The sequence below is a fragment of the Halyomorpha halys genome, unplaced genomic scaffold, assembly GCF_000696795.3.
Source record: "Halyomorpha halys isolate HHAL.00 unplaced genomic scaffold, Hhal_1.1 Scaffold559.1, whole genome shotgun sequence".
Classification (NCBI taxonomy): domain Eukaryota; kingdom Metazoa; phylum Arthropoda; class Insecta; order Hemiptera; family Pentatomidae; genus Halyomorpha; species Halyomorpha halys.
In genome coordinates, this window is record NW_027113985.1 from 52,361 (window position 1) to 61,278 (window position 8,918).

The window sequence follows — 8,918 nt, forward strand, 5'->3', positions numbered from 1 at the left end:
CATTAAGTAAATATGTGGAATGTTTCAAACCCTTGAAAATCTTGGAAAGGAACCACCTTATGGTGGTACTTCAAACATTAATTTCAATTAGAAGGTCCCATGGCCATCTTCTTTTCAGATGCCTCGGAGAATTATCAGGGATTGTTAAGGAGGAGAGATTAAGAACTTATGGGTTAGGATGGGCAAGGAATTTGGAATGAAAAGACGCATGCATACCTATTTCGGGCTAAATCTGCAACGAAAGGGATGTTCAGGTCTTAGTGGATGAGTTTATTTGTGACGTAATAAGGAACATCAACGATTTTACGGGGGATTTTGGAATGTAGGGATAGGATACGGGAAGAATTTGATGGTTTGGTAGAGCCCCAGAGCTTAATTCCGTATGTCCAAATTGGTCCGATTATCATAGTAATATTAGAATTTAAATATTTTAAATTCCTCAAAGTCAGGGCTTGAGTAAATCCAAAACGCAAGTATTGGTGACTGGTGGGGGGAGCAATTCCAGGAAGTGGTCCTTTTTGCCAACTTGAAGCACCCAGTGCGCATTAACTGAAGTGGAAGTATCAAGATTCATTTCTCGGGACCGCTGAGAAATAAATATTGAATGACCCAGATGGAGATCAAACCCACAAAGGTACGTACCATCTGCGTCGCGTTCTTACTAACGCATGTAACATTAGAATATTCATATGTGCAACTAAACTTAGTTTCATAAAAATTAATGTCCTGACAGTGAAATTAATTTTTAAAAAAAATTCAATTGTTAATTTATCAAATTATTCCGGCTATATCGGATGATAGGCTTTAGCTTTAGAAAAATAGCAGAGTTGATTGTATCTTAGACCTGCCTACCTTGTGCCTAGTGTTTTTAAATTGAATACCATTATGTAATATTGGAGACTATTTTTGGATTATGATTGATATAAATTTTTAACATTTCAGTTACCTATTCCTAAAATAAAGTGAACTTGTTCTACATATAAACCGTATAACCATGTTTCAAATAAATTTAAATTAAATAATTATATTCAAGTGTATATCAGTGAGTGATTATGTTATATATCAACAAATGCAACCTACTAATGTACATATGCTGACTCACTACTAATGATTTCATGACGTATTACTTAAAGGATGTCCCAGTGAAACTCCGATTAAAGAAATTTTCTTCATTAATAACATCAATAAATACAATAGTATTAATCTAAATAATAATAATAATTATATTCATCGAAAATATAATAAATAAAGTTGATTCGCCGAAAATTTTCATCAATGCAGTCTTTGATCAATCGCGGCCAAGACTTTTTTGTAAGCCAATTGAATTGTTTTAAATCAGGACAAGCGTTTTGATTTGTGTACGAGGGTCTTTTATCCCTTTTGTGGAGTATTTAATATCTCTTATCATTGTATGATGGATAGGAGAAAATCGAAATACAATATCTCACGAATTTAATTTGGAGTAATTATCCATCTTTTGACATCGGCTTGGTCCATTTAATAAATTAGAAATAAAGTACAATTTCGCTTTTATGAAGCACTGCGATATTGGAATGGTATATCCAGATGCGTTTATATTATATTACAGCTACATGCCCGAAACATATTCTTTTATTTTTCTCTTATAATCTGTTTGAAAAAAAAAAACTAAATTTTTTTTTTATTATTAACTATCCATTTAGTTTCCAAGTAATTCATGATTGGATATTTCAGTCAACACTTTCTGACAACTCTGTCAATATTAATTTGTTAACATACAAATAGTAAACAATTTTTGCATTCCATTCAATTATTGTTTATTAGCATTTTTTTTTAAATAGGTTTAATTATTTGGGCTACTTTTGGATCCACATCCATTGGATAGGGAGAGAAATGCTTTATTTAGCCATGCTGCCCAAGTACATTGGGTTGCTACAATACACAGCATACAAATAAATCCATGATCGGACATATATACAATACATATATTTATATAATATAACAAAAACATATTTTTTCCTCCTACCTTTTCTTTTATAATCAATATTCGTCTACACACTAAATATTTTTTTTTTCTATTTAACAATTTCATTCCATTTGACAATTTTATTTCATTTAATTGACGAATTTATTCTCCCTATCTCACTCTCTCAGACCCATTCCAGTGATCCGCTACCCACGTTCGATCGGTTAAACAAATTATACGGATTTATCATTTGATAGCAATGTAAAATCAAACAAAAGACATAATAGTCACAGCAGTAAAATCAGTTTACAGAAAAACGAGTAAATAAACTAATAAATAAACGTAAAAGAAAAAGTTAGTTAAAAAGAATACTTAAGTGAATAAATAAGTTTAAAAAAATAAGTTAATGAATGAATAAGTTAAAATACAAATCTACAGGTCCCAAAAAATAAAAAAATTGCTTTTATAGTAACAGGAAAAAGTTTTAGTTTTTTCATCAGTATTAAGAAACCCATAACATTCTTCTTTGCAAAATAATGCAACAAAAACAAAAAATGGCAATGTGTTGAATTCTAAAAAAAAAAATAATAAATACTTCAAAAATAAGCGAAATTTAATATACACGTATATTATGGAGTAACCTAATGCCTCCTAAATCCGCTAGGAGATTCAGTTCTCATGCCAGGTATTTCCCACTCATAATGGGACGTTACAATTGAGGGTTGGGGACACTGCTCCACCTACCCACTGTTGAAGTCAGTAACCTTGACCGTCCTCCACATTTTTTTTAGCAATTCATCATCTCTAAGCCAATAATGGCGGCTTAAAAAAGAATATCCTTTATTTCTCTCTCTTAAGACAGATTATTGTTATACATTTTTCCTTTGTTTCTAAGAAAATAATTGTATATGTGATGAATTAGGGATAGGATTTTTATGTTTTCACATATTTTTACCTGACCATGATATCTGCGATTCCTTACTAACTAAAGTTGTTTCAAGACATTTCTGGCCAAAAGAAGCCATTTTTATTTTACATATTTTTAAATATTTGACCTTTTTTACATATTTTGTTGTAAATCACATATTTTGTGAAATATTTGTTATTTTTAACATATTTTTAGGTATTCTGTCATGAATCACGTATTTCCTTAAATTATTTGTTCAATTGTAAATACATTTTTCGCAGCAACTACATAATTTCAAAAGAACGCAAGATACTTAAAGGTGAAATTTATCATTTATCATAAATAGTGCGTAAAAATTCTAAAATGTGTGTAAAAACAAGAATCAATTAAAAAGAGCAAGGGTCTTATTCCTGTAGCATTTTCCTAGGATTTGTTTGTTTACTCTTCAATCCATTTCTCTGTTTCTTTCTTTCCACCTCAGATTCCACAGGTACCAATACTTATGTATTTAGATTTGTGCCGAGCTTTTGTCAGGACAAACATTCCTACCTACAAAATTAGCAATCCGGACTTAAAAACCTAAAAGTTTTTTTTCTTTTTAATAAGGATTATTCTTTATAATTTGTTTATAATTCATTCTGAGTAATTATTAATCAATTAGTTTAATTACAATTACTAATTAATGTCTTGTTATTAAACAGCTATGTTTTCTCTAAGTACATTTTTTGTACATATTTCAACATAATTTCTTTAAAATATTATTCATATAATATATAATAAATACATATTTATTTTAGTTTAATTACAATTACTAATTAATGTCTTGTTATTAAACAGCTATGTTTTCTCTAAGTTCATTTTTTGTACATATTTCAACATAATTTCTTTAAAATATTATTCATATAATATATAATAAATACATATTTATGTAACTTTTTTAAAGTTAATAAGTTACTAATTAATTAGTAATTTATATTGTTGAATAATACAAAATTTATAAATTCATATTTACATATTTTTTTTAATATTTGATAATTTATTAACACATATTTATGTACATATTTCGGATTTTTTAGCACATAAAAATCCTATCCCTAGTGATGAACATATTAAAATTCGAAATCTAATATTATCTTAAATTTTTCTTTAGATTGATACTTATCTTTTAAAATATTGTTTTTTATAATTTGATGGTATTTTTCAAAATCTAAATAAATAATTAAAAATGAGATGTCTGGATGACATAACATATGTAAAACATCACTATGTCCCCCAGACATCATTAATTGAAAAAACGAGTTGAATTTTGACCCTATTTCTATAAGCTAGAAATAATGGCTTATGAATTCAGAATAGAATTCAGTCTACTACTTTCATTTACGCGCGAACTTATTTTCCTTCGCAAAGTTTTATTTCAAAAACAGCTCGTTCGATCTTGTCCAAATATGGAGTAATGTTGGGGATTAGTGTAAACATGGTTTATCATAAATAAATAACGACTAAAGAAAGAGTAATAGAATAATGAGTATTTTTATAACCAAATTATTAAAATTCTTTTTTAAAAAATAGGTTAATAGGTATACAAAAAATTGCGCTAAATTTGCACCTACAATATCTATGTTAAGTCAAAAATTTTAGAGATACTGGGTAGAGAAAATAAACCAACAGTACTAGACTTATAAAAAACTCGCTTTCCAGAGGCTATGGCCAAGTTCCTTAAGTCGAAAAGTATAAATGTTTGAGGATGATATTTCATGCTGATTTACAGATGTTGGATATACTTCTCAACATCTTTGCCACGTCATGAGATCTTTATCACCAAGTCTTACTCACAGACATCTTTAAAGAAAACAAAAGCAGGAGAAGTAGCTTCTTCTAACAATAACCACTTTTTTTATTTGACTCTCAGTTTGAAAATCTAGTACCAATTGTACCTAAATCACTAATTTTATTCCAAAATGTTACATACTGGATGCCATTTTTTATTTCTAGGTCGCCATTGATACGTATTCAACACAGGATCCAAGGATGACAATGTGCGTAATGCCATGACATAGAGATGAGACGATGCGTATTCACCTTGACGCATTGCTGCTGACGACATCTATCATAAAATTCAGATTTGTACCGAGTTGTGAAATTTACATAGATACCATCCTACACAATGAAGAATCATTGCTTACAAAACATTGAATGGCTAGGTGCGTCCTGGCAAATGTTCTTGAGGTAGTTGTAATAGTATCTTAGAGATTAAAATAAAAACTGTTGGGGTAGATAATTTTGGTGTTCGGAATAAATTTTACTTTTAATTTTTTTTTCATGCTGTATGATCCATTTCCACATAAGTAAATACAGTAATAAATTAATTTTATTGACAACAAATGATACAACAAAAATACATTTATTTAAAAAACATATTGTACTTACTTCCGTAAGTATCAAAAAAAATCCAACAATTTTTGTGTTGGATGCTCTTTGCGTTTTAAGATATGATTTTAATTATGTCGCTAAATCGTATAATGAATAAAATAATACGGATGTATAAAAGAAGAGGTGCCTTCCACCTAAACAGGAAACCAGATACGATCGAGTTGCAGCGCCCAGGCAGGTTCCATATGCAATGTACACTAACCCAGTTCATTTGATTCTAGAGCTTGTCTCTTTGTTTTTCAAGGATATCGACTTATTCAGTAAAAATAGCATCGGTAGGATGGTGTGGTTTTTCCTCCCATGAGATAATTAGTTTAATAACGTGGAATGGTATGGTTGCGGTTATTTATTTATCGGTTTATCAAAGCAAACTAGTGAGATTAAATGAAAGGTCACCACTATTTTAACTGGATTTGCTCTTTATATAACAGGTGAGGCGATGGATAGTTTCTATTGAAAGACATTTTTAACATTAAGTTCCTGGCCATTCGGTGAACTATACTCATTTTCTAGAGACCGGATTTTCGAGCAAATGCATCTTTTGTCCCCTAGTTCCAAATTCCACCAAACCTCAACAGAAATTTAAATCATGTAAAATACGTTCAGATAATAATAATTTTATAAAAAAAAAACTTAAATAGTAATAAAACTATTATTATAAGCCAAAGTTTCGCTCCACATTGCATAGCTTCCTCAGGGCTAAAACAGATACAAACTAAAACAATGTAGGGGAATATATAATATGAAATAAAGTAGACCAAGGTATATAATTAACTAACTAAATATGATTATTTGAAAATTTGATTAAAAATGAAAAAAGTAAATTAAAGAAAAAAAAAAATGTGCAGAGAAAAGTATAGATAAAAAATAATTACAAAAATTCATTAGACAATTAATAAAAACGGAAATAATAACAAATAAAAAATTAGATAAAGAATGAAATATTATTATAAAAAAAGAAATATTTCTTTCCATGTTTTGGAGTTTTTCCCAATTTTGCACGTTTTGTGTTTTTTTCTGCATAAAATTGGACGTTTTACTCTTTTTAGGATAAATTCGATTTTTGCTGCATACAATTTTATGCTTGAACTAAATTTCTCATATTATGCACTTGAAGGTATATGTATAATATTTATTTATTAAATTATGCTTTACATCATTTATTTTATAAAGTTTAAAATTGACAAATTTAAGGTAAAGCAATGCATTAATTGAAGAATCAAATTCAACCTAAAAAAAAAATAACAAGTTATGGAGAACGTGTAGAGTTATTGTTATTGGCTCAAGCCCTTCATTCTTCTGTTTGACAGTGAGATAAAAGGGAATTTCATTTTTATCTTGTATATTGTTATATTATATTACCTATGTATGTAGTTTATTTTAAATAAAAATCAATTGGTCAGATAAATATAAATATATTTAATGAAAGTTTTTCTACACTTAATTATTACTTTTCAGTTTATTGGTAAATGTGTTCATTTGAAAAGCTAAGAGGAAGAAAATGCTATGTGAAATTTTAGGGGAAATTCAAAAGGGAATTTGCTTGGAAGAATGTATTAAATATTTCTTTCTATACAGTGCCATGGATATCTTTTTTAAAGGAAATCCACAGCGAAGGTGATGTTTGCCTAGTTATCAACAGGTGACCAACCTATTCTAAACAAGGTGGGGGTTAAGTTCTTCAGATTGTGGGACCTCTACTTAGTGAAAAAGTCAACGCCTCAGGCCCGATTCGAATAGGCACTGCCGCAAATCTCAGAACGATGGATCTAGGCCTAACCATCTCAGCTACAGATGGCCCTTTTTTAAAAATTAAAATCGAGTTAGTTTTATGGAGTTTAATCCTCTATCCATAGATAGAGAGCAATATAGAGAGGATTTCAACGCAAAAACTTATTAAAGAACAGATTTGTCAGAGTTTATCTTCAACTTATTTAACCTATATTTCAAATACTATATTGTTGACCTATATGATTTATTGTAGGATGGCCGTCCGAGTGGCTGTCAAGAAAGGTGCAAAAATAGCAGGAAAATTATTTATTAGTAATAAATAAATTCCCTACTTTGCAGGGCTTTATTCGGTCTGAACCCTTGAAGATGTTAAGTCTAATGAACATTCTAGGAGTAATTTTGAGCTAAGTTAGAACACAAGGACAAGCCTATGTCCTCAGGGTCTTTCCCTTCTCTACTCCGTCTTCACAGATAGCATCAAAGGAGTTTGGTCCTTTAACATGGCACTCATTAAAGTTTATATAGGTGGGAAGAAACATTAACACTAACGTTTTTATGTATGAGATTTAAGATAAATTCTAGTGCGTGTGTGTTTGTGCTACAGAGTTTTTTGCAAAAAGTCATTATTCGTGTGTAACCCCGTAGGTTAAATGGTCGGGTAGAGGAATCAGCCTTAGTACTCTTCTCAGTAATTTCTAGTTATTTACAAACTCCTCGTTTTTTTAATTGTATTCAATGATATTTTATTTATGCTAATAAAAAAAAAATCATGTGATACAACCGGATGCAATACCTGGGAATCTGTATTTTTTGTCTATTGTTTATTTTTTAATAAGTCATAATTAAAGATCGGATCTTAATTAATTTGAAGCGAAATCAACAAATTTACTATTTAAACAATAAGGGGAGGCAAACGTTTAACAAACTAGGGAAACGGAAAATCGAACTGCGCAAAGGCTCGGCAGGTTAAAAATCATTAGAATATACCTTTATTTAAGCTTTACTTCTTGACCTCCACGACTTTATACATTAAATTTTTTTTTCAAAAATCTTTGGCTTACCAATGATATATAATACGTCTAGATTATTACTCTAGAAAATAGTTTTCCAATAATCTTCTTAAATTAACTATCAGTTCCTTTCATAGTTTATATTTATCTATTTATCATAACTAATAAAAATATGATAATAATAATAATGAAGGCTTTACGAACTAGAAGGTTCGATATCGATACCACCATCGCTCTGTACATAAATCCTTCCAATCAGGTCAATTAACTTAATCACTTTTAATGCAATCCTCCCATCTACGTTGCAATCTACCCATTGGACGTTTACCCATCGGTTCAGAGTTTATTAACGTTTTAAGGATTCGCTCGTTACTAAGCCCTACAATCTTACACGCCCATCTTATGCTGTAACTTGAATTATAAATTATTTACCGGGTACAGTACTCTTAATTCAGTGTTGTTAAGCCTTCCAGATTCTCAGTAAATTCAGCCTTTTTCGGTCCGAACATTTAACGTAATATTTTATTTTCGAAAACCTTGAGACGCTATTCATCACTTAGTGTAAGAAGCCACGTGTTGCACCCATAAAGAACAGTAAGAAGGATAATAGTTCTGTAAATTCTATTTTTTAAGTTTTTGGATAGAAGGCCCGAGCTAAGCAGTTTATAAATTTAAAAATAACAAGCATTTCCCGCATTCAACTCCTTTTTATTTCCTCATACGTTTCGTTGTTTCCAGTTACCGTAAATTTCCAAAAACTACTGTTCCAGTAGCCTAAATATTTAAACCTACCTACCTGTTCAAACTATCCTTCGTCCTATATCTATATCACTGAAATTTCACGCTTTTCTACTGCTAACCATATATTTTATTTTATCCGTTCATTTGTTTGTTT

At 29.8% G+C, this 8,918-nt stretch overlaps 1 protein-coding gene across 1 annotated transcript in view; it reads right to left on the reverse strand.

Moving 5' to 3' along the window:
* LOC106684239 (uncharacterized) overlaps nucleotides 1–8,918 on the reverse strand; it is a gene marked incomplete in the record, with an annotated part of 128,089 nt that overhangs the window by 20,529 nt on the left and 98,642 nt on the right.